Raw genomic sequence first — 25,541 nt, 5'->3', positions numbered from 1 at the left:
GTAGTACTGTGATACAGTATGTGATTGTGTGCATATGTTGTAAGGAAAGTCCCATCCTCAATTTACTCAGTCTTACAGTGAGAGTAACAATGCCCACCTGAGTGTTGGATTCCCCATATCTCACAGTGGGAAGAGTCATAACTACCGTGTGTTATTTTAGAGATGAACCTTCCAGTAGATGTTCAGTGGTACACTAGCAATGGAATAATTATTAGATCCCTTTCTGGTCCCTTCCTTTTTCTCCCTCTTGAATGAATAGTGTCAGAAATAAACTTATATTCCAACAAACCAAAGTCCAGGACCAGATGGCTTCACTGGTGAATTCTACCAAATATTCAAAGATTTAATACCTATCCTTCTCAAACTCTTCCAAAAAATTGAAAAGGAGGGAATGCTTTCAAGCTCATTTCATAAGGCTAGCATTACCCTGATACCAAACCTGGACAAGGACACCACAAAAAAAGAAAATTATGAGCTAATATTCCTAATACATAGATACAGAAATCCTCAACAAAATATTAGCAAACCAAATTCAACAATATATCGAAAGGATCATACACCATGATCAAATGGAATTTATTTGAAGGACGCAAGGATAGTCCAACATCTGCAAATCAATCAGTGTGATATACCACATTAGCAAAATAAAGGATGAAAATCAATGATCATCTCAATAGATGCAGAAAAAGCATTGACAAAATTTAACACCCAATTATGATAAAAACTCAACAAAGTGGGTATACAAGGAATGTATCTCAATACAATAAAGACCTATATCTGACAAACCCACAGTTGACATCATACACAATAGTGAAAAGATGAAAGCCTTTCCTCTAATATCAGGAACATGACTATAATGCCACTTTTATTCAACATGTATTGGAAATCCTAGTCACAACAATTAGGCAAGAAAAAGAAGTAAAAGTAATCCAAATTTAAAGGAAGAAGTAAAACTGTCACTTTTTGGGGATGGCATGTACTATATATAGAAAACCCAAAAGACTCTACCAAAATGCTGTTAAAACTAATAAACAAATTCAGTGAAGTTCCAGGATACAAAATCGGTGTACAGAAATTTGCTGCATTCTACACATGAATAATAAGCTATGAGAAAGAGAAATTTAGAAAACAATCCCATTTATAATTGCATCAAAAAGAATAAAATACCTAGGAATAAATTTAGCCAAGGAAGTCAAAGACCTGTACAATGAAAACTATAAGACCCTGGTAAAAGAAATTGAAGAAGACATAAATAAATGGAAAGCTATTCCATGCTCATGGATTGGAAAAATTACCATTGTTAAAATATCAAAACAAATCTGATTCAGTGCAATCCCTGTCAAAATCCCAATGGTATTTTACACAGAGCTAGGACAGATAATTCCAAAATTCCTACGGAACCACAAAAGACCCTGAATAGCCAAAGTGATTTTGAGAAAGGAGAACAAAACTGGAGGTGTCATGCTCCCTGATTTCAAACCATATTATAAAACTATGATAATCAAAACAGTATGATATCAACATAAAAATAGACACATAGGTCAATGGAACAGAATAGAGAGCCCAGAAATAAACCTATACATTATATGGTCAAGTAATTTATGACAAAGGAGCTAAGAATATACAATGAAGAAATAGCAGTCTCTGCAAGAAATGGTGTTGGGAAAACTGAACGGCCACATGCAAAAGAATGAAACTAGACTACTCTGTTACACTAAACACAAAAACTAACTCAAAATGGATTAAAGACTTGAATGTAAGACCTGAAATCATAAAATTCCGAGAAGAAAACATAGATGACATTGGTCTTAGCAATGTTTTTTGGCTATGACTTAAAAGGCAAAGGAAACAAAAGCAAAAATTTTTGAAAAATGGGAGTACAACAAACAAAAGCTTCTGCACAGTGGATGGAAGTTGACATATTATGCTAAGTGAAATAGGTCAGATAAAGAAAGACAAAATAACTGATGATTTTACTTATATGTGGAATCTAAAATACAAAACAAAACAAAACAAACTCATGTATACGGAGAACAAACTGGTGGTTACCAGAGGGGAAGGGAGTTGAAGGGTGGGTAAAATGGGTGATGAGTGGTAACTAGATTTATGCTAGTGATCATTTTGTAGTGTATACGAATATCAAATTATAATGTGCACCTGAAACTTATGTAATGTTATATCCCAATATTATCTCAATAAAAAAGAAGTAAACTCATAGATCATTACAGCACAAAGGACCTTAGAAGAGACCAGTTGGTATAATGTAGACTCTATGACCACTCTTCTATGTGCTACATGTTTTCTTGCTCAACACTCGCCTCATTTACAAATAAAGATTTGATGTTCACCTTCCCCAGGTGATTGAGCTCTACGAGATCTGTCACTCTGTGGGAGAAAATTGCCCAGTCCCTGCTTCCCCTTGTTTGATAAACTGCCTGATACAAAGTACCTCTGAATAGCTAAATGGTTACATGAATGAGTCAGTTATACCTCAGAAAACTGAGGATGACAAAGTTATACAAATCATATAAAGGAGTTACTGAAATTAGGAGGGGACAATGAAACCTACATATTCTCCTTCTAAGTTACTTATAAGCAGGGTGATTAATATCAGCTAGATCTTATTGTCATTCTGTAATAAGTACCACCGAGAAACACAAAGCCAGGAACAGAGCCAGTGAGTGGAAGGCACAAGTGGCTGGCTGGTTGGGTGTCAGTCTGTTCTTTAAGGAAGGAGTTAAGGACTGGCCTCTTCATTGAGGTGTCCTTTGAGCAGAAATCTGAAAATAGTGAGGAGGTGATTCATGATGGACATCTGGAGAAATTGTTCTAGACACGGGGAAAAATTGAGGAAGAGCGAAGGAGCTGGCATTGCTAGCATATAGGAGCTTGGGGAGTTAAGAGAATTTTAGACATTAAGGTTACAGAGATGAATGTTGTGGTGGGGGAGATAATAGGTTCTCACAGATAATCGTAAGGGTGGGAAAATATTGGAGAGTTTGACATGGTGAGATTTATACATTTTCATAGGACTTTTCTGCCTGCTGTGTGGAGAATAGGGGACAGAGCCGAAGAAGGGAAATCATTCAGAACACCAGTACAACAGTCCAGGAGAGAAATGGCACACTTAATCACATGCTCTGTCCACTGCAAGGGAAGCTTGGAAATGTGATCTAGCTGTATCCTGAAAGGGTAGGAAAAGCGGAGGTTTGGAGACCTCACAGTCTCTGTCATGGGATTCTTTAAATCCCACTCCAGATGAGTAGTTTACTGGGAGAGTGTCCTCCTGTGTATGGCTTCAATTCAATCTATTTGAGTACTTATGTTGTAATGAAACTAGGAAGTCTCCCTCCCTGCACCCCTTTGGCATGTGACCACAGAGAAGCAGTGGTTCTCTGATGCACATACAAACTGCAGATCAGTCTCAAATACGAACTTTGTTTGCACTTTTAAAGCAATCACCATTGTTCCAACAGCCTTGTGAATCAAGAAGGACATTTTATTAGGGACAAGAAAGGGAAAGAGTAGAGAAATGACACAATAGATGACCACAAGGTTATCCCTGTGGCTTTACTTATCCACAGTGTACATTCTGAAGTCTGCATGCTTGTGTGCGCACAAAGGCAGCCATTCACCAGCCACACACAGGCAGGCACACACACACACACACACACACACACACACACACACACACTGACAATCTTCCCTTCTTCACAGAGAACATTATATTTCTGGTTTCCTTGGCATGTCTCATGATAGCCTATCTAACCAAAATCACCAAAGCTGCCTCTTTTCTTTCCACTGGTTTCTTCATCTATTAAGAATCAACACTGAGATAATCCTCTCTAAGAAGCCTACTCTGTCTTTTCCAGGTTGAATTAGGAGCCCTTTCTCTGACCTAGACTAATGTGTGTATATTGCTTTAACACACTTATCAAATTCTATCCAATTCATGTGTTTATCACTAGCTTGTTAGTGCTTTGTGATCAAAGACTGTGTGTTCATTTATGTATCCCCAATATTTAGCAGTGTCCAGTGTATAGCAGGTGTTTATTAATTGTGGTGAATGAATGAGGGAATGAGTGAATCAATGGACCATTCTGAGTTCAATATGACAAGGAATGGAAAACACACTGAGGACATCATGACACGGCAAAGTTCACAGCACATTGTGTAAGCATTACAGGTAGAGAAATCACTGATGAGCTGATTCCTCCTCTTTACAAGTTCTCTGGCCAGAAATGTATCAGGCCGCATTTATTTAACAGATTTCAGAACAACTAAGTGATACTGAATATAGCAACCCCTTTAGTTGGTTATTATTTACTTAGTTGCTCACATATACCCACATATCCCTGCTTTGTTTCACAGAGGACTTGAGATCATGATGCGGAATGCATACATTATAAATTTAGCTTTTCTCTATGAAAGGACAGCTTTACATAAGCTTCTAAAATATAGAATGAGAATTGAGGTCTTAAAACATGAAGTTTTGTCTTGAGAGATCAGCTTTTGTTGTGTGGTATAATTTTGCAGATATTAGCATAAACACTCCAGCAAAGCCAAGATGTTGGGGATGGGAAAAAGGTGGCAGGGAGCCAAAAGAAAGTACTGTAATTTGGTCGAAATAAACAGGCAGCTGTTAGGTCATCTCTAAGCTACCACTTCAGTATGCTGAAAATTCGGGGTGGGTTGAAACCAGAGTCAATTTCAATGAAAATGTGGTTAGTTAAATGGTCAACATGGTTAAAATAATGTACCAAATAGCTAAATAAGGAGTTTGACATTTACAGTTGCAGAAGAGGGAAAGGTTATTATGGTGGATATGAATTCTCTTCAACTAGCAGTTTCCTCATCTGTAAGTGGGGTTCGTAAAGTTATCTTGCTGGGAGAGTATGAAAGTTGGGCACCTAGCAAGTCCAAATACATAGTAACGAGGAAACATGGCGGATGACGTGGACAAGCAACAAACTACCAACATCGTAGAAGAGCCCTGGATCTCATCAGGCTCAGCCTGGATGAGCAAATTTATGTGAAAATGAGAAATGACAGAAAGCTTCGAGGCAGATTACATGCTTATAATCAGCATTTAAATATGATGTTGGGAGATGTGGAAGAAACTGACTACTATAGAAATTGATGAGGAAACATACAAAGAGATATATAAATCAACAAAACGGAGTATTCCAATGCTTTTTGTCCGGGGACATGGTGTTGTACTAGTTGCCCCTCCATTAAGAGTTGGCTGAAACAAAGAATTTACCATGTATGGAATATAGGAGCTTTTGTATGATTGCCTCTTTAAATGTAGAAGACATTGAAAAGAGAAAAACCTGTGTAAATTTTGATATTAAGAAATGACCAAGGATTCTTCCACTCCTGAAATGAGTTGACTTGCAGATGACTCAAAAATTCTTAAGCTAAAGGGCATTTTAATTTTTTTCCAACCCTTTCAATAAATGTGATCACCAAGATGCAGGAAAAAAAAAAACCCAAAAAACAAATACAGAGTAATGAATAACCTTATTGCAGATGTTCTATCTGATGCCCTCCAACTCTACCAAAAGAATTTAACCTGCTGAGGTCAGCAAACAAGTTTGTGGTTCTTTATTGCTGGAGCCACCCAGGAATCCTTTATTCACTAGGAACTTTATCACTCACACTGTTAATTACGAAATATATGCAAACATGCATTTGATGAGAAAAATAATTTCAACATTAAACCACCATTTTGAACCCTTTTGGTGAAGTTTGGATGCTATGATTTAAAAAAATAAAAGTAATATAAATTTGCTTGAGTAAAACATGTTACCAACTGAAAGCACTGTCCAGATAATGCTTCTGCGACAATGGAAATATTCTATTCTGCACTGTCCCCTATGGTGGCCACCAGCCACAGTCGGCGGTTGAGCACTTGACATGTAGCTAATGAGATTAAGGAACTGATTTTAAATTTTAATTAACTTAAAATGATTAGCCACGTGTGATTAGTGGCTATCATATTAGCATAGATTTCTACAAGGTTAGTTTATTAAACAAATAAGTAAAATATAAAACATTTCAGATGATAATAAGCACCATGTAGAAAAAGCCAGGAAGGGGAGATCATGATGTCCTTGTGAAATTTTAAAATATTTTAGTGTCCTGATTTATTGTGAATGTATAGGCCGTTTACCGATGTTCCATTTTCAATCATAAAAATATTTTCTACTCAAAAAAAGTAGGAGAATTTTTTTTCTTTTTTTTTTTATCACAAGTGATATTTTTGTGACAAACTTATAAGGAACAAATTTGATTTTTTTCCAACAATGCCTTGGTATCTATGTTTATTTTAGTTTAGTCAGTCTTGTGGCAACTTTTCTATCATGTCTTGAAACCGAGTGGAAGGCAGATTGCAACTTTTGCATTCCACTTTTGGAAAGTTGTTATCCAGTCTAACCCAAGTAAGATATATAAAAATATATACCTTTATCATCATAAGATTGCAAAGCAGTTGATATATTTCTGGTACTGTGTCTGTTAAAAAGTAAAAGAATGTTTCATTTGGGGACATTAAGACTCAATATTTCATAAAAAGAGACAAAAGCAAATTCAGACTCTGTGAACTTACCATATTTGAAATAACACAGAGCTTTTAATATTATCAAATAAAGTAGACCTCCAGGAAGCTTCAGATGACTATATAATTTTCCAAGTTAATGTTAAAAAAGAAAAGTCAGTTTTGATTGGGAGCTATACTGAAACTCCGACTGGGCCAACTGGGAAACTAGGCTATCATAGTGATCGTGATATGTAATATATTCCTTAAACTTTATTGATTTTCTATAGTTCAGTACAAATGAGCTCAAAGCACTTCATGTATTTTTTTTTTTTTTAAAGATTTTATTTATTTATTTGACAGAGAGAGACACAGTGAGAGAGGGAACACAAGCAGGGGGAGTGGGAGAGGGAGAAGCAGGCTTCCCACCTAGCAGGGAGCCCGATGCGGGGCTCGATCCCAGGACCCTGGGACCATGACCTGAGCCGAAGGCAGACGATTAACGACTGAGCCACCCAGGCGCTCCAAAGCACTTCATGTATTTTATCTCATTTGTCCTCACAACATTTCTGTAAGATAGGTAGGGGGGCAACTGTAATTAAAGATTAGATGTGTCAGTTTTCCATCGTTACGGAAACACATTAAACTGGAACCTAGTCAGCCTGCCAACCAAGACAATTAAGTAGTCATTTCACTTATCAAAGTACCAATTACTTGATTTTTTTTTTGTTACATCATAATTTTCTCTCAAACTAATCCTGCATCTTCCATAATTTCAAAGTTCAACACTAGTAGTACTTCTTGGGAACAGTATTTTGGGAGGCTTTCTTTTGTGAAATTTCCTAAATAACTCTTCTCTTGTCACCAGCTCAAGTTCATGCACAGGGTGTTAGGGTATGAAAACAAGTGCTCATTTTTTTAAAGTCAATAACATATGTTTGAGGCATGTTAGGTAATATAACTAATTGCAAACACTTCTTGCTTTGCCTCTTTTTTTTCTTATTTACTAGGTCCTCAAAACTGTGCTATATGGCCCAACTGCTTTTCAAACAAGTAACTACTCCATCCCTATTATTTTATAACATTTATATTTAACATTTATATTTAGCACACAATGTTGATGTAAAACATTTTTTAAATCATATAGGTAGTGATCATAAAAAAATTCAGCTTTAAAGTTTTTCTACCAAAAAAAGTTAATCACACCATACATCTTTTTTACTACTTCTTTTTAATTTCACATTATTTACCATCTCTACCAGTAACTAGGAAAAAAATATTTCCTTCCATTTGTGTGACAGAGACTGCTAGCTCTACTCACCAAAAATCCAGGCTCCCCTCTTCTTCCTGTGCACACAGATGGAGCAAATTCCCCAGGCTCCCTTGTAGTTCGAGGCAGGTAGTGACTGTTTTTACCAGTGCCCTGTACATGGGAGCAGTGGCTACTAACTCCAGGCCATGTGTGCCTTCCTGTAATTTTTTTAATCTAACTAACTCAGATGGAGATGATGCCCAAGGTGACTTTGTAAACAACATGTTGAAGACATCACCATCACCATCAGCCTAGGTCTTTGAATGACTTTGTGGAGGAAAATCATGCTGCCATTTTGTTCCCCTCCCCAGCACAATACAGTAAATGTCTATGTGAGGGAGCCATTATACATCCCGGGGTATATTCATTACAGCAGTTAGCCTGGGATAACTACTACACCACTTAAAATGTGTATTATCACAAGAATACAAATATTCAAGAGAAGCTTAACAAGTGAGGTAGATATAAAACTATGGGCAAATATTTATTCAGTAAATCCCATTGGCCACAAACTACCAGAACACAAAGCCAGGAAGCCAAGGGATTACTTACTGGGTTAAAATTGCCTAGAAACTTGTGAGCAAGATGTACACTTTATAAATAAGACCCAGAACTGCATATATATTTTTCTAGCCCTAATTTTTCCACAGTATGTGTCCGGTTGATACCAAACCTTACTCAAATATCTTACCTAATACCGACATTTTTGTAGAACCTGATTTGGAATATATAAGTGAAAAAAAGGATGAAATATGAAAAATGGATATCAAAATCTGAAGCAGTGAAATAGGAGCATCAGAAGAAAATTGGATCATGAAATGGAGTTCCTGAACAGGAAGGAAATTAGAACATGCTTATAAGGACTATGTTGAATTAGAAATATGTGAAAATTTAGCTGCTAGAGGAAGTGGCATGGGAGGATCAATCAAGAAAAAGGAATATAAAAAGAACACATTATGGAAATGGGGAAGAAAAAGAAATAAAAGAAGAACACATAGTATATTGAGTATAAATTTTTAAGCTCTAAGGGCGAGAAAGGGCAAAAAGGAAAATAAAGCTGAGTGAATTAATGTTGGCTAAAAGGGGTAAGTGGAATCAAAGGGGGCTCTTAAAATTATATCAGGTGAAAAAGAAATACTAGAAAGAAAGTGGATCCATAAATAACCTGAAAATGGATGGAATCAATAATGTTTAAATGGTTGAACTACTCAACTTTAAAATGTTTTAACTAAAATAATGAAAGTTATGGAAAATTATTAAGTTATGAAGAGCTATAAATATGGCTAATGATAAAATTAAGTAAAAGAATATTAGAATGATTAAGTTGGTCAGGAGTTCTGATGATATATATCATGAGGATCAGAGGGTTTCTCTAATTAATTTGCCATCCCCTGTGTCTTATTTTTAAAGAAATCATAGATAATGAAGAAACTAGCAAAAAATAAAAGGCAAAAGTAAATCTGATGCACTCTTAAAAATGTAGTTTTATTAATTGTGAAAATGATTATAGTTGGTTTTAATCAAGCAAAATCATAATATACATTAAGCAAATGTTTTGGATGGAAGAGATGAAATGTTTAATGAAAGAAAAGATTATCAAATTTTGATCAAGACATTTAAATTTTCTATAATTTTATTTGATCTATGGGCTATTCATAGTTTATTTTGTTCAGAATAAGTTTAGTAACATAGAAAATTATTGGGAGCTCATCAGAACACAGATGTTCTATATTCTCATATATATACAAATATATATTAAAGAAATACTTACAAACATAAGTAATATATATAAACATAATACATATAAAAACATGTATGTTTCAATGTATATATTTTTGATTACCATTATTTACTAAGTTCAAACAATAAAACTAGATCTTTAGGAATGTATGACACCATTCTGAATGTGTGTCACGTACATAACAAATATAAATTACTGTTAGAAGTATTTTATTAAGCCAAGAACTTTAAAATGATTATAAAAAGAAGCATGTCCATCACCAATAAATTACTCATCAGTGTTCAGTTGTGTTGCCTACATGGTGGCTCTACCCTATCGGTTGTCCTCCCCCTACACTGATCTTTTTTTTTTCATTTTTCACAAGGGTCAGGCTTTGTTCTGCCCAGGGCTTATGCATATGCTGTTTATCCCTGTATACTTAACCCCCTCTGACTATCCACCTCCACTCTTCCTTGACCTAAGCATTTTGAACTCTTCCTTCGTATCTTAGGCAAAGCATGACTTCTCTCATGGAAGTCTCTCATGACTTCAACCAGGTCAATTAACCCCGTACCTATTACCCTGTATTACAGCCAAAGACACATCATACTTTAAAAAAAAAAAAAAAAAAGACGTAGATGTTGATATCATTGTTACTGTTGAAAGGAACCTGAAACTTCAATACATTTTATCTCAAATATTAGAATATTTTTCTATCTTTCATGTTTTCTTTATAGACCTATTAAATGTACTCACCAGTGAAAAGGTCTTTTAAAAGTTATAATAAGCACAAAATTCACATAAGCACTGTGGCTGACATGGAAACTTAATACAATTCCGTTTTTTCTTCATTGATGGAAATAACTGGGTTATTAAGATTTGATTACTAAGATTCTCATAACAAAGCAATTCTTTGGCCAACAATTACAGCTCTGTCATTATTGCTGGCTAAACAAGTTGAAAGCTATTAATCAGAGGCATGAGTAAGTTGTTCTTGGTGTGGTGGTGGTGGTGTGGTAAAGAATGAAGATGATGATTGTGATAAATACTCCATCATGGAATCTTTTGTATAGCTGTATAGCATTTTTTTAAAATAGTGACTAGATGAAAACTGAATATCCTATTCTGGGATCTTTTATTAATTTCAACATTTCAAGATGTACATGTAGTCAAATAAGCTATTACATCGAGAGGCATATTTTCCTTTTTAACCTGGAGACTTGCATGCAAGTTAGATGAAACAGCAGGTTGCCAATGATCTAGAGGATGCAGATTGAAAGAAAGAAAAAGTGAAACAGATGATTCATCCCATCAGCTTCCTGCAGGTCTTTAGACACCCTTCTAATGCCATCCTTAGAACTAGCAAGCAAGAGCACTTCGGAGCTTTTAGCCATCTTCATATCCTGCACACCACAGAACAACCGGGAGGAACCTGGATAGCCTTAAAGTAGTGTGCAAGAACAGCACATGACACAGACTTCAATGAGGAGACCAGAGAGAAGTTCTGGTCTTCACCTTGACATTGCTCAATTCTCTCACCCTTGGTCTGACAGTTGTCTCTCTACACGTAAGTTTCTTCACCTGTAAAGATGTATTAAGGCTAATAATAAAAATAGCTCACAGTTTGCAACTGTATGATTGATGTCTGCTTCACCAGAGTGCTATGTCAAAATGATGGGCCTTATTTAAGCCTCAAAATAAGCCAGTGTTATTATTCCCCCATATTGGGGTTGAGGAAATGGAGATTTAGCATACAATTATCACCAGAGTCCAAACCTTTAGTCTTAGAATACTACCATAGGCCACACTTGGTGCCCAGTCTACCAAGGAGGATAGAGAGCAGGAACCATGAGCTTCAGTGCTAGAGATTCCTGCTCAGTGGGAGTCCTTGCAGGGGTCTCTCTGGCAGGCTATTTAGCTGCTGTTTAGCTGCCCAGGAGACCTCTTCTCCCCATGTGGCAAATCAGTGCAAGGAGACGAGACTCATGTTGGCACTTGTGGGAGCAGCCGAGTCTAAAGCCTCCTGACCGCACAGGAACTATTATCTCTTACAATATTTCATATGCAGAATTTCCAGGGACACATCAGTTACAAGAGTCACCAAACTCTGGGAAGCCCAAAGTTTGGTCTCCTCATCACGTATTCAGTAGTTCACTTATAGTCCTTCCAGCTGAGTTTCAATTTACCAATCAGTGGTCCTTTTTTCCACAAGCAATACTACATAGTAACATAGTTAAAACTTCAACTTTTACCAGGGAACCCTATCTAGAAGTTAAACTCGAGTTAATTTTACATGAAAAGGGAAAATAATTTTATTAATCTTTTACATACCAGTAACTTTTCCAGTCACGGAGCTAATAGGCAGAGGAGCTGGTATTTGACCCTAATCGATCAGACTCTAAAGCCTCTAATCAATATTCTTGTTCCCCTCGCCTTGCTAACTACCCCACAGCTACACTAGCCTTCTTTTTGTTTATCAAACACTTGAAGCTTATTCCTACTCCCTGATTCCTTTGTCCTCTCCCCTGAATGCTGTTCCCCTGCTATTCACATAGTGGCTTTTTCATTCAGGGTTAGCTCAAATACCTCCTCCTCCAGGAGATTTTTTTTGAACAACTTCATTTTTTTCAACCATGTTCTCCTTCCCCACAACTACCTAGTAATTTCCTGTTGCATTGCAATGTTTTGTTTCCTTTCTGACACTCCACCCTCTGAAATTATCATGTTAAATGTTCTACTTATTTATTGTCTACTTCCCCTCACAAAGATGTAAACCTCATAGCCTAGTAATTGGTGTTAACTTGCTTACTGTTGTTTCACTAGTACCTAGAATTGTCCCTGGCACATGATGGGCGTAGAGTTATTGATTGATTGAAAAATGATGCTCTCCTATCCAATTTCTCTCATACAACTCTTATGAAATTCAGATAAGGATATCCAAACATGTTTTTATTTCTTAATAACTTAAAAATAAAAATTTTAATTCTGCCCAAATAACAAACCAAAACTGCCTTTAGACAAAACGTCAAGGCAAAAGCTTAATCTTCATTCAAAAACACTTTTATTATACATTGATTATGTAGAAGTCATGCTGCTTTAGGGTCTGTAGTGGACACCAAAGAAATAAAATCATGAATCTCTTATGTACTTATCAAATTATATTTCATTTCATTCTTTACAGATTCTCTGTAGTTGGCATCTAAACTGATTAAGGCCTTGAAAAGTGTTTGATTAGTTTTTATGATGCTAGCATCTAGAACAGTGGATTCAAAAGTCAGACGCAAGTATCTCAGTGAAAAAAAATTATTAGAATTTCTATTCTTATTCATTTTTATTTCTATATTTTTAAAAGTTGTCTAATTTATGTTTATGTTATGAAGACTATACAGAGTTCATGTAGTAAAAATGCATAAAATTTATAAATAAATATCTGTTAGGATGCATGCTCAAAATTTTGCTTATGGGCTGTGTAATTGCAGTAAAAAAAAAACAAAGATCATTGGAATGAAAGCTTCAGACATATAACAGGTATTTTTATTATTTCATAATTCATATAAATGAATTATATGATCAGATTCTTACAAATGGGGTGTGGACAAGTACTTAATTCAATTATATCTTAAATGCTTCATGAAGGATGCAGAACACCTTCCTTCAGAATATGGAAAAGGAAAAGATAACTTTTGCCTGTGGAAAGGCAAAGGATTGAAACTGGCATTTACCTTTGTAATATGGATATGATTTACTAAAGTTCAGATAAAGAGGATGCTCATTCTAGGATCTATTGCAAGCAAACAGAAAAATAGGACCAAGCCTCTTGTGTTCAAGATGGTAACTTTTCCAGGGTAGAAGAGAAGGTTTATGAATAGGAAAGTAAAGAGGAGCAGTAAGGTTCAACAGAGGAAAACCAGTGTGATATACCATATAAACAAAATGAAAGACAACAACCAAATGACCATCTCAATAGATGCAGAGAAAGATATTTGGCAAAATCCATTGTACTTTCATGACAAAAATTCTCACTAAATAGATACAGTGGAGCTCAGCTCAACACAATAAAGCTATGTATGAGAAACCATATATAAGATCATAATCAATGGGAAACAATTGAAAACTTTTCTCCTAAAGTCCAAAACAAGGTAAGAATGCTCTCTCTTGTCACTGCTATTCAACATAGTCATGGAAGTATTATCCAGAGCAAAGAGGAAAGAAAAAAGAAAAGACATCTAAATCTAAAAGGAAAAGTAAAATAACCTCTTTTTGCAGATGACATGATCCTATATGTAGGAAACCATTAAGACACCACAAAAATATCCCCCAAAACTGTTAGAACTGGTAAATAAATTGAGTAAAATTGTGTACCAAAATCAACATACAAAAATCACTGGAGGTTGTATATACTAAAAACAAACTATCTGAAGGGAATTTAAGAAAACAATGCCATGTACATCAGCAACAACATCAACAACACTGGGTGTTATATGCAACTAATGAATCATTGAACACTATATCAAAAACTAATGATGTACTATATGTTGGCTAATTGAACATAATAAAATTCAGTTAAAAAAAAACAAAGTGAGTACATGAAACACTTCCAAACTTTGTATTCTAAACTATGGAATTATCTTTTCAACTAACACTAATAAATATTACAGAAAAAAAAATTAAAAACTTAGGAATTAAATTAACCAGCTATATAAAAGACTCATACACTGAAATTACAAAACATTGATGGGGAAATTTTAAAATATGCAAGTAAATGGAAAGATGTCCCATGTTCATGAATTGGAAGAATTTGTATTTGTTTAAATGTCCGTATTCCCCTAAGCAAACTATAGATTCATAGCAATCCCTATCAAAATTACACTGGCATTTTTCCAGAAATAGAAAAGAAAATCTGAAATTCATATGGAACCACAAAAGACCATGAATAGACAAATCAGTGTTGAGCAAGGATAGCAAAGCTTAAGACATCAAATATCCTTACTCAAAATTATATTACAAAGCACTAGTAATCCAAACAATAAGAAACTGACATCATAATAGATATATAGACCATTGATACCGAATAGAGAGCACAGACCATGCATTTGTAGTCAACTGATCTTAGGCAATAACACACACTGGAGAAAGAGTTATCTCTTCAAAAAATGGTGTTAATAAAACTGGATATCCACATGCAAAAAATGAAATTGAACTCTTTTCTCAAGCCATATACAAAAATCAACTCAAAATGGAATAAAGCCTTAAATGTATGACTTGAAACCTTGAAACTACTAGAAAAAAACTAAGGAAAAGCCTTCTTGAAATTGGTCTTGACAATACTCTTTCGGATATGATACTTGCATAGGCAAAAAAGGGAAAAAACAAGTGGGTTACATCAAACTTAAAAGCTTCTGCACAGCAAAAGAAACAATAAACAAAATGAAAAAAAAAATTGCAAAATATATAACGGATAGGGGTAAAAAAAAAATTAAAAGGGCAGTAAGAAGATAGTTCCAGGAAAAGTGTCATGGGTTCTGAATACTAGGCTAAAGGTTTTTTAGTTTAACAACAAACAGTAGAAAGCTAGAGAATGTTTCCACAGAGCAATGGTACTTTCAAAATGATATTTCAGAAACATGTTAGCAGTGTGCAGGACTAGCTGGAAAGTAGCCTGGAGACAGAGGTGCCCATTGGACACCTACTGCAAAGAGTTCAAGCATGACACGAAAAGAACCTGGGCTGTGATAGGTACAGTGCCCTTCTCTTGTGTTGGAATAAAAGCATAAGAGTGGGGATATTAGAGAAAGAAGGTTCACTTTATGGACTCTACATAAAAGTGTTACATAAACACCTAGTTTGGAGCAGAAGAAATGGGTAGTGTAAGAGAATACTGATCTAGTCCTCCACTGGGAGAGCTAGTGCTCGTTGGATGAATAATTAAGTCAATGGAGAAACAACAAGTCCCTATGGATAGCAGCTTTGCTCGCACACAAAAAGACTGGCAAGTGTTACATGCATTGTTGCAGGTTATTGACCAGCTCTTGGCAACTCTGTGGTACTCAGCATGTACTAAAGGATATTAGTGACAAAATGCCTTTAGTAAATTGCATTTTTATGCAAGTGATGCTGCAGTTTTTATTTGCTATGGCCCCATTCAAGAATGTTAGGACCTCTGGCAAGTGGTCCCATCCTAAACTAAGTTTAAGAGAGGGCGAAGGACACTGTTAATGGCACTCTTAGTCTGAGGGCTCAGCCATTCTGTTTTTGTTTTTTGCTTCACTACACTACATGCCCAACATTTAGTAAAGTATACTTCGAAAAGTATAGGCAAAAACACTGAGATCGGAAGATACACGTATAACAAAAATTTTGAATCAAGAATAAGCTATGTATAATGGTCCTAAATCTTGCTTTATTATCCATTTCTTATTTTTATTTGAATTCAATTTGTTGGCCATATGTTCTCTATATAGATAGCTATAACATTTACTTGTTGCCACTAAATCAAACTACAGTTAACTTCTTAAATGTCTGTAGGTATATTATCCAAGTTTTTTGGAGTCTCGATATTCTCTTAACAGTAAATCAAATAGAGTTTTCTGCCCTCCTGAGGTTTAAGATATATATGAGGAAGAGAATCACAAGCATGATACTTTCTTTAAAAAAGATTCTACTTAGTAATAGCTGTGGTTAAATTTTCATGAATCATTCCACCATTAAAAATGTTGGGCAACTTATTTTACTTCTCAGAGACTCACATCTCCCATCTGCAGTATGAGAACTATAATAGTAACTTATGAGTGTTGTATGAAAATTGAGATACTTCATGAAAAGCTCTTATCAGAGTGCCTAGCAGTTGATGAGCATTCAATCCATGTTTAGTATTACCCATAATATTTCTGAGCATATGATTAAAATTACTCAACACCTTTAGGTCTCTCTTTTATAATACTTAAATGAATTAAATACATTAATTTTACCAAGTGATATAACTGAATTTCCATTGAAGAGGTTGAACTTACCTCCAAATAGATCATGTGATATAAAGTTATAATTTTACAAAATTATAGTTTCATTAAAACCTTTCTCTATTTCTTTATATTAAGACCAAATTTCAAAGATACATATCTATCAATAATGGTGCTCCATCATGTTAACAATAATGACAAACTACCTAACTTCTACTGAGGATTAACTTTGAGTCAGGGAAGGTCAAATGATTCACATATATTATACCACATTTAGTTTTTAAGATACCCTCTAAGGTAGGTACTATTTTTACCCCCATTTAAACCATGAGGAACCTCTCTAGTGGAACCAGAATTTGAATCCAGATCTATCTATTGTCTTCATAGGATCAGCACTGAACCATTATCTGTATTGCCATATTTTATAAATTTAATATGATAAGGGCATTTTGGTTTTTTTTTAAGATTTTATTTATTTATTTGACAGAGAGAGACACAGTAAGAGAGGGAACACAAGCAGGGGGAGTGGGAGAGAGAGAGGCAGGCTTCCTGTGGAGCAGGGAGCCTGATGCGGGGCTCGATCCCAGGATTGTGGGATCATGACCTGAGTCGAAGGCACACGCTTAACTGACTGAACCACCCAGGCACCCCGATAAGGGCATTTTAAAAAGATATGATAATGTTGTTAAGAAATGAATATTCCTCCCCCCAAAAAGAAATGAAGATTCCTATTAACGCTTCTGCATTATGTTTCCCTATAATATTAGATCAAATTAATATTTCTTCTGAGAAAATAAAAAATTGTGTGTGATGACCTTAGAGAAGGAAAAGAAAATCTACTTATAAGACTCCCCCTACAGATAAGAATCCCCCTACAGGCTCAGTCTTTATTACACCAAAATATTTGAGTTAGGCAAGAATGGTTTGGATTTTGATGTGCTGTCCCTGAAATTGGTTTTTAAACTTAACCCTTCTTTTTGTTTAACAGATGGAAATCAGCTAGTTCAATACTCAGTATCAGGAAAGCAGTAGTGGCTTAGCTCTGAAGTTGATGTTCAGATCTGGTTGACATCTGGATGATTACAAGGGTTGGTTTCCATTTCTCACATTTCACTCTTTCATTAAGCGTAGATACCAACCACACTTGATGAAATCTGGCTGACTCACGTATGAGGAGAATGGGCCATCAGTGAAAACCACAGAATAGAAAGTATTTAAGATGTTATTTCTGCTGGCTGGATATTACAGAGTTCAAATATTAGAGTAGGAAATAGGTACTTGTACTAGAAATATGTATCATACATTTATACCTTTAAGTTATCTCTACATTGAAGTTAAATAATTTCCCAGGGTTTGTTGTTGTTGTTGTTGTTGTTGTTGTTGTTGTTGTTGTTATCTTTTCCAAATATAGATGATTCTGCTGTGGAAATGAGAAAAAGAAGTGCTTGTGTAAAATAAATGGAAATTGAAACAAAGAAATAACCTAAGAATGTGATTTTCTTGCTCTCTAGAGAAACTTTGGGGTTTATTTTTCATCTTTCATTCAGAGGCCTAGATTATATTTTCACTTCTTTATTTCTGTTACTTGTTAAATCAAGTAGAGCTGATCTGTACAAGCTCAATATCAGTACACCATCCTTGCTGGGAACATAGCAATGGCCAAACATGGATCTACTTCTCTTGTTAAGAACCTCTGCTGAACACAATGAGTAGATTAGGATCTGCCTGCTCTTTTCCTTTGGTCTTTGCCATACACCATCCTGGTATTTTCAGAGGGGACACTCTAGATGTAGGGCTGTTTTAAATCATGCTTTGGGCAGTGAGGAGAGATGACCTGCTTAAGTCTTTAAGAAAACTTAAATTATCTTTCCATGACCATGGGTACCCTTTTTCCTCAATCCCCTACCTCTGACCTCTGTATAAGAAGGTGCAACTTTGACTCTACATGGACATTCAGCAGAAAATTTAAGAATTTTCATTTCCTATTAGTTTGAAAATTAGATTCTGACCAGGAAAAAACTTTTATTTCTGAGCATTCACCTGTAGGCTGACTTCCTTCCATTATATTTACCACTAAATTTATTAACAATTAGAGAGTCACTTACTTCCAAGATGAAGTTCTTTCACCAGGCATATGCATGAAGAAACAAGAGCATTCATTAGCTGCTTCCTTCTTTTTTAGTACTCCTTTATTATTAGAAAATACAAATATGAAATAATTTTATTCTACTCTAACTTGATAACCTTTCTTGGAAAGACAATTTAAAATTATATTCTTTTAAATTTCATTTTGTTGTATCGATAAGCTATAAATAACATCATTTCAAGCAAGTTCTGTGTATTTTTGAACTGACCTTAGTCTGAAACATGACAAAAATTAATCAGACCAAAGTGTATTTTGTGAGTGCTAATTAGACTCTGATACTTTTCATTTCTAGTCTTCCAAAACGAATCAGCAAGGTGTTTTTTCAGAGTTCGGCTTCATGAGGGATCTACTTAAATTTGTATCATTGGTTTATAGGAATTCACCATTGTTAATTTACACATACTGTTAAGTTTTTACAGCTTATAGTTCTACTTAATGATCTAGTTCACCTGAATCTGTTTAGATCTGTCTCCTAAATAGTCCATGTGGAGTGAAATTTGCAGAGGTAGGGGATTGAGGAGAAAGGGCGTCCATGGTCATGGAAAGATAACTTAAGTATTCTTAAAGCTGTTTAGGAGACTGGTAATAGACAGACACAAAACAGAAAAATACATCAGGATACAGATGACCTCTGATGATCTGACAGCTATTCAGTTACCAAAAGTCTGATGATCCAAATTTAGAATGAAAATATTAAGCCAAATATATATCCAGATTTTCAAGTTAGCAAACAACTTTGGATCTTAAATTCTCTCCCTCCTTTTCGGTGAACACATGGTTATCTGCTAATCTGACAAACATAGTGGATAATCTGAGTCTAAGAGATAGAACCTACTTCATATAATTTAAAAGATGCAATCGTGCAGTGATACTTTATAGTCCCACTTATGTCCTACCGACCTCCCAAATTTGAAATACATGGACCATAATAAAGGTTAGAGTGAGCCCTTAATCTTAATTATGCATTTTGCAGTATTATAAATGCTGAAAGATTACTTCCAATGTTTGGTATAATCTTACAGGGTGCAGATGTGGTTCCCTTTGGTACATGCCATCTTTACTGAACTAACAATTTCCATAATGCTGTCACATTCTGCATGGGAAGCAGATTTAGAGATAGGTAATCCATGTAAGGTATTTTAAAGCCAGCTTATTAAAGGATTGAGGCCTGCTGTTAAATTGCATATGGCTTCAATTGCTATGAGGAGCAAACAGCCACAAGAAGTGTAGTCAATTAGCCAGGCTAGAGAAAGGCCTATTTAAAGTTTGATGATATAGCCTTTCAACTTTTACTTAAAGCTCCTTTTAGGTTTATATTTACCCCATTAAACTGTATTTCATGCTATATACTGTAATGTAATTTTCCCAGTAATCCTGGAGTATAGATATTAAGAATTAGGAATATTTTTTTTTTAAATTTATATCCTGAGGTTACAATCGTAAAATTTGTCTTTTTCCTTGATAGTGGCATTATTTCAAAATGGGAACCCACACTTTGGATTTTTTTTTTTTAACATTGCTAAGTGTGAATGGCTAAAGTAATTTCAGAGTACATAATCGTGTTTACTGTTGCTGTACTGTGTCTTTCATATGTTGAGAGCCATGTGTAAGAACTGGGATGAAGAATGTCTTACCTGTGCCCTCTGGTAGTTTTGAGTTTGTGTGTTATCTTCAAACAAGGGGAGAAGGTTAAACTGGTCCTTAAATTCATTTTCAAATCTCTGAATCACAGGTTTTGCTATACCATGATGTGTTCTGAAAACATACGTATTTTCTCTTGCATTTCTCTTGTGTCTTCCACAATGCCTAACTTAGCTCTCTGCAAACAGTAGGCATTCCGTCTAAGTTGTTGACTTGGCTTTAACTGAAATGAGTCCTAATTACCTTTCTCTTAATCTTGAGCCCACCTATCCTTTCCAAGTTGTCACTTAGTTATCTGTTCTTGATTCCTGCATTTCTTGTATTCCAGGCCAGGGGCTCCCGAAGTGAAAGGGACACTAGGGAAGGTGGCAGGGAAGGAGATGGAAGGGGTGTCATTCATGCGAAATACATTTGGGGGAAACCATTGGGGATTTCAAAATGCATATCAACATTTTTAAAGGTCCAAGATACCTTATATCAAAGAAATCTCCTTTCACTTTCTTAAATCCATGGGCCATTTTGTATTAGAAATAATATTAGAACTTTCATTGTTATTTCCTAGACAACAAGACAAGCCAGTTTTTAACCAGTAGAAAATGGAATATTCCCAAACTGGGAAAATTTGGTTGAGCATTTGATAGTTTTTAGATATATTATGGACAGAGTTTGTAAATTGTACAAAAAATAAAACAAAAAGATGTTTAGGGATTGAGTTGTAAAAATAAAAATTAGTAGCTTCCTGGCTATACACTTTATATAGTAAAAATAATAAAAGCCGTGGGATCTGTTATTGCCACTATGTTATAAAGCTTCAATGTCAATGTTGTCTAGACTGCATGTACACTGATGTGTTTATCTAGAATATATTTCCATCAGAAATACTTCTACTTTATTCTGTTTCATGTGTAATCAAAATCAGTTCTTTCTCTTCTCTCCTTGTTGGATTCTTTTGAGAACCTGGAGGAGGTAGGCAAGACACTATTTTAATACATTAACCTAAGCCAATGGATTTGGGGAGTATGCAAGTAAAAATGAACACATAAGTTATTTAAAAGAGAAGTGCAGTTTAATTTACCTAATGTCAAACATGAGCAATATTACATCTCTTTGGATTTAATTGCAAATTTCAGTCTTTCTATAAGGTGTAATTATCTGAACATCTTGCCATTAAAATTAAGTGTGAGTGAATTTTGACATATTCACTTTCCTTTGTAATAAATGAAAGGTAATATTTTTATTTTGAAATATTTATAGTGTAAATTACCAAAATGGTATTTCTCTTCTATTCTAATAAATCTGTTTTTACATAAGTGCTAGAGGTTAATGGCTAGATTTTAAATTGCTTTCCATTTTGATAATAAGTGGATTTCCAAGAGAGATGATTTTATTAAAGAGATTTTCGTCACTCTGATTCTTTCTTTATAAGGGAATAGTTCATATTTGCACAAACTCAAATGTAAAATATGAAGCCTAATCAGTATTTTTTCTAAACACACAATTATGAACATTATTTTGAAAGGACTTTCCTTTCTTAATAATGTAGTTGCTTTTTTGTGCCTCTATTTTAAAATATATCTTTTTTCCCCCTTTCTACAAAGATTGGATGGATATTTTTTCTCATAATCATATAATACCTCTCAAAAGTGAATAATGGCAGTGATTCCACTGAAAATTAACTTTGAATCAATGCACTGCAACTGTGATCAAATATTGATCAGTTTTCTTTATTTTGTGCATGATTGCAAAGTGAGAAATATAATGCAAACCCTCAAATAATTAATCCAATTACATTGAAAAAAATTAGACTAGTTACACAAAGGCATAAAATAAAAATACCTCACATCTGATATTTGCTGTGTTATTTATTGTTGTCCTATACTAACTGCATTGTTGTTTATGATAAATATTAGTAGAGGGCAATAATCTTAGGCATTTTTGAAGGGTCTGCTAGACTCAGAATTATTATTGAAAAGTGAAATGTAAATACCTAGATCTTTGATAACAAAGTAATTAAAATGTATGGTTTTGCCTAGTGTGTATAATAAGGGCTTATATTTGATCAACCATAAAAGTTATTTAATCATTTTAACCTTGGAATACTACCCCACAAAACACTACTTAATGGAAGTTAGCTGAGACGCACAGAGTCTCAAAACATCAGGTCGGCAAAGCAAGAGGGCCCAGAAAATTCAAGCCCAGCTTATTCTGACATAATATTATAGCAGGTTGCATGGCAACCAGTGGCTGTGGATTTTGAAGTTACTTTATCCGTATTCAATGAAGAAAGACTTAGCTGGAATTGATTTTAGTAATTTTCAGAATTAATCAGGTATTCAAGAATTATTTAAACAGACATTTCCTAGGTTTCTACAATTTAGAAATACATATGTAAAGTCTGGTTGGCAAAATAGCACTGGTTACTGATTTCCTAGCTATTTGTTGTTGTTTTTTTTTAATTATGTTATGTTAATCACCATACATTACATCATTAGTTTTTGATGTAGTGTTCCATGATTCATTGTTTGCGTATAACACCCAGTGCTCCATTCAGTACATGCCCTCTTTAATACCCATCACCAGGCTAACCCATCCCCCCACCTCCCTCCCCTCTAAAACCCTCAGTTTGTTTCTCAGAGTCCATAGTCTCTCATGGTTTGTCTCCCCCTCCGATTTCCCCCCTTCATTTCTCCCTTCCTACTATCTTCTTCTTCTTCTTTTTTTTTTTTAACATATAATGTATTATTTGTTTCAGAGGTACAGGTCTGTGATTCATCAGTCTTACACAATTCACAGTGCTCACCATAGCACATACCCTCCCCAATGTCTATCACCCAGCCACCCCATCCCTCCCACCCCCCACTCCCTCCAGCAACCCTCAGTTTGTTTCCTGAGATTAAGAATGCCTCATATCAGTGAGGTCATATGATACATGTCTTTCTCTAATTGACTTATTTCGCTCAGCATAATATCCTCCAGTTCCATCCACGTCGTTTCAAAGGGCAAGATTTCATTCCTTTTGATGGCTGCATAATATTCCATTGTATTATCTATACCACATCTTCTTTATCCATTCATCTGTCGATGGACATCTTGGCTCTTTCCATGGTTTGGCTATTGTGGACATTGCTGCTATAAACATCAGGGTGCACATACCCCTTCGGATCCCTACATTTGTATCTTTCGGGTAAATACCCAGTAGTGCAATTGCTGGGTGGTATGGTAGCTCTATTTTCAACTTTTTGAGGAACCTCCATACTGTTTTCCAGAGTGGCTACACCAGCAATTTCCTAGTTATTTGATTAATGATACATATTAGATACTTACTGATAGATTTGTTACATCCTGTAACTTGTGGTAAAGCTGGTTATTTTCCAGAATTTCAATGAGGCTTTCCTTAAGTGATTTCCTGTTGACTCCATCACTGTCAGTTCCTTCATGACAACACTTTTTTCAATTTTTTTAAAGTTCAGATTTTTTTTTTGCTATAACCTGCCATTACCTTGTGTTATCAAGTACAGTTCCCATTTTATGACAAACTGATATTTTTTGCTGTTTTAGTTGTTAAGGATAGCTACATAAAAATGAAGCTTATTTTATCAACCATATTTTAGATTGGGTAGGGAAATAGAAAGTATTTCTCACGTCCACATTTTGTTTTTCCTAGTTTTATCCTGAAATGGAAGAAGAGAAACAGCAGAAGAGTTGGCTATAACTGATGTTTGAAGTATATTTTCAGACATCTGACAAGCCAAAGTCATATTCTCTTAGGATTTTCTACTTGGCAAAAAGATAGAAATTTCTGAAATGCTATCACGAAGTCAGTTCTGTTGATGTTTCTTTGACTCCGTAATTACGTGGAGCTTTACAAAACATTTGATCTTATTATGTGAAATTCCCTACCTTTTAGCTTCTTTTCTATTTCCATCTTCTGTTAATAGGTAAATTAAATTAGAGCTATTCTAAAAGTATAATAACAACCTCTCTTTGAATAGCTTAGACTAAAAGTAAACTTACTACTTACTCTCTGTAAAGGAATTCTGTACGATCAAGCTAAAATGACAATGTCTTGGAATCACGGAGGCCAACACACTTTCAAGTGAATCTGCTAAATAAAAGGTGGTGATATGCACTATGCTACCCATCTTCAAATATATCATCATTGCCACATCTAAACAGTGTCATGATGGCTTAAAATATGCATCATTTAATGCTACAAAGTATATGTCCACAAATTCATTCCTCAGGGATGAAAGAATATTGTCTAGAAATACAGTCTTTATGGTGGTAATGGTAAAATGACTATTATGAAGAACTGCAACAACCAGAAACTGCAGTCCTTTTAAAACTAAAGAATATATATATTTTTGAGCCAGAGGTCTTTTCATTTCAGCGCAAACAGAAATCACTGCTCAGGCATTCCAGGTTTGATATACCCGTACTACACCGGTCTTTCTACATCTTTTCTAGACTTCAGTTGATTTAATTCTTGATCACTCGTTTTATAATCAGCAGTCTTGGATAAAATGTAACATAATTAAAACATCTTGGATTGTGTGACATTTCACAAATAAATTCCAAACAGAATTGGTTATCAAATCACAGCTGTAGTATGAATAAATCTGTTGTACAATGTTGTTCATTAGTTGACAGGAAGTGTCTGCTCAGCTTTTTAAAGGGCTGCTGCTGGGTGTTTGTTTTTGTGTTTGCTTTTTTGTTTTGTTTTGTTTCGAAGAACAAGTGAGGTTCCATCTATGAGCATTCTCTCTGCGTTAATTTTAAGAGATGGATTTCAACAAGTAATAGCTAAGGCATTAGCCACAATATATAAGTGCAGCATGTGTTAGACCTTCCCACAAGAAGGTCTTTAATATAGGGAGGTTTATTTGGACATTAAATGTTGGTGAAAAGTACTTTGAAAAACCATAAATCATTTTGCTGCACTATAAAATAGGGTGGCACTGACAGGGTTATGGGAGTATTCTTTGGTAGATTTTCCAATTCTGTCTTTTCCAGGGCATGTTTCTTTGTTTTTTGTTTTTGTTTTTTTTAGAGAACTTTATTATTTTTTAAGATTTTATTTATTTATTTGCCAGAGAGAGAGAGAGATTGAGAGCACAAGCGGGGGGGAGCGGCAGGCAGAGGGAGATGCAGGACTCGATCCCAGGACCCCAGGATCATGACCTGAGCCAAAGGCAGATGCTTAACCGACTGAGCCATCCAGGGCATGT

At 35.1% G+C, this 25,541-nt stretch overlaps 1 protein-coding gene and 1 pseudogene across 5 annotated transcripts in view; both read left to right on the top strand.

Annotated features, from left to right (window-relative positions):
• Positions 1-25,541, top strand: part of ZFPM2 (zinc finger protein, FOG family member 2) — a 449,708-nt gene that overhangs the window by 335,633 nt on the left and 88,534 nt on the right. The window lies entirely within an intron of this gene.
• Positions 4,944-5,274, top strand: LOC144381716 (U6 snRNA-associated Sm-like protein LSm3 pseudogene; annotated as a pseudogene).

This window comes from Halichoerus grypus, chromosome 5 (assembly GCF_964656455.1).
Source record: "Halichoerus grypus chromosome 5, mHalGry1.hap1.1, whole genome shotgun sequence".
Taxonomy (NCBI): Eukaryota; Metazoa; Chordata; class Mammalia; order Carnivora; family Phocidae; genus Halichoerus; species Halichoerus grypus.
This window is presented reverse-complemented; position numbering and strand designations above follow the sequence as displayed.